This window comes from Engraulis encrasicolus, unplaced genomic scaffold (assembly GCF_034702125.1).
Source record: "Engraulis encrasicolus isolate BLACKSEA-1 unplaced genomic scaffold, IST_EnEncr_1.0 scaffold_1271_np1212, whole genome shotgun sequence".
NCBI lineage: Eukaryota > Metazoa > Chordata > Actinopteri > Clupeiformes > Engraulidae > Engraulis > Engraulis encrasicolus.
The window spans coordinates 1,602-3,746 of record NW_026944759.1 but is presented as its reverse complement, the minus strand read 5'-3'; the positions used below and the strand labels follow the sequence as shown (position 1 = coordinate 3,746).

The 2,145-nt window shown below is 41.2% G+C and overlaps 1 long non-coding RNA gene across 1 annotated transcript; it reads left to right on the top strand.

The window, feature by feature from the left end:
* The first annotated feature begins 763 nt into the window (after window positions 1-763).
* LOC134442219 (uncharacterized) lies at window positions 764-1,846 on the top strand. The gene is made up of 3 exons (XR_010033339.1): window positions 764-838; window positions 1,379-1,464; window positions 1,785-1,846. It is a non-coding gene; the product is annotated as an uncharacterized LOC134442219 (long non-coding RNA).
* Window positions 1,847-2,145: the final 299 nt, after the last annotated feature.

The following is a 2,145-nucleotide window of genomic DNA, read 5'->3' as shown; positions in this document are numbered from 1 at the left end:
ATTTATAACAGGGGTGTTCTGAGTTGGGCAGATTGTTTCAAAGAAGAAAAGCAGCTACATGAATGGCTCAGTCACTTGTGGCCTTTAGCCTAGTACGAGGGATGGCCAGCTGGACCCTGGAAGAGAACCGCAGGGATCTTATGGTTGACATATCAGAGTTCAAATGAGGACAAATTGTTGATGCACCTTTTGCTGGCGCATCTGTGAACAAGGCACAGGGCTACAAACACAACCATGGCCAAAACAGAGTGAGGTTGCACTGCATGTTGTGATCCTTAACAAATCTACTTTAACACCATTCAAATGTCATGGAGGGTGCGCAGTGGGCATTTTGTGGAAGTTCAAAGAGAAGGAGAATAGTCAAGGCCCTCGGAAAACCCTGTCTTACAGGAATGTGAGGGTGCTAACCTGTGTAAAAACAGGTGTTTCAGATTCATTGTCCAATCCCTGTGCATTTGATGCGATTGTAGCAATTCTCCTTTGGCTAAGGCCCGCCCTAAAATGCTGTTTTGACCAATCACAGCGCCGCAAAAGGACCACCTCGGACAAACCTCGGACGGTGCTGACAGCGCTCAATTGATTTAGACAGCGTTGGGTCATGTTTTGGTTAGTTTTTTTGTTGCCACCGCTGTAGTTAAACGGGAAAATGGTCAAACGTTGTGCCTGGGGTGTAAAACCGACAGGCGTTACCCAGACAGGTTGAAGGGGGGGATACGTTTTTTACCCCTTCCCAAAACCTCTATCAAATCCTGACAGGTGTAAGGTTTGGATAAAACTTTGTGGACGTCCCCGGCTGAACCTGAGAAGGATTACTAAGGATACGTATGTCTGCTCTAAGGTAAGTGTTGCGTACATTGACCGTAGTCAATGGTTGCGTATAACCTTAGTTTACTTTAGAGGTGGATTCGTTTGATAATTGATGGTGTTTTAGGTTAAGAGATGAGTACCTAAGTAGCTAGCAAAAAAGCGATTAGCTATATCACATAGCCGTCACGTTTTGACAAGTTGACCAGAGCTTCGTCGTTCAAGATATTCCATTCAATATACAAACATGTCTGTTAAAACTCGTATCGGTCACAAGATGATGATTTATGTTGTAGTTAAAGTTTATTCCGGTCATAACACTACTCTTGTCGCTGACATCGATTGTATTAAGTAACTTTCCAACTGCCATTTCCTATATCGCGCGTGAGTTTGATGATACACTTCTGATACAAAATAACTTCATTTATTAGGCTACCACCTTCCTGGTGAAATTATCATTGGCCTTAAAAGCAGTTTTGTTTTCATCTGACTTTCTTGTTGTTAGCGGTTATTGCATGACCGTTGTGTTTGTTAATGTGCAACATTGCTAAATATATTTTTTGTATTATTTCAGCACTTCGTCGATGGGGAACCAAGCCTTCAACATCCAAATCCAGTCCCTGCCATTCCTAATCAAATAGGACTACCTCCCACTAAAAGGTAAGAGTTGTAGTGAGTGTTATGAAAGTTAGGCCTACCGGTACTCAAAAAATGTACGATAACATGGTAGGCCTGACTTTTCAAAATATTAACTTACGTAGCATTGTAACTAAGAAAATATTACAGAGTTTTGTTCAAAAAAGCATTAGGCCTACATTGTTGTGTCACAGCAAGAAGTAACCTAATGCACCACAGTAATTGTTTACTTTTGTAATGAGTTACTCCCAACACTGCTATAGAAAGAATAGGCCATTGCAACAAAACATGGTGTGATAGAAGTATTTACAAAATTTAATTGATTATTTTACATGTATTTGCAGAGTGGTCGCTGCAGTATCAGTGCTGGAGGATAGTATGCTGCAGTCCATGGACATAGATGCAGGTAGGCTACTGTTCATTTGAGTGGATGTAATTGCACATTTCAGGCAGGAAATATTCAAAGAAGAAACGGGTCCAGTTTTGTCTTTTCATTTTTTCCCATGTGTCCTCTTCAAAATAAATTCTCTCCAGGTGATAATTGCTTTCGCACCAAATGAAAAGGTCACACCATGGCATCCCGGTTATCCCCATTTTCCCATGATTTGAGTGTAGTAGTCGTGTGTGCGATTCAATTTATATGTGTCATTAATGATTTGCAGATACTGGCAATCAGTGTACGTGCTTTTGTTCGGACATTTGATC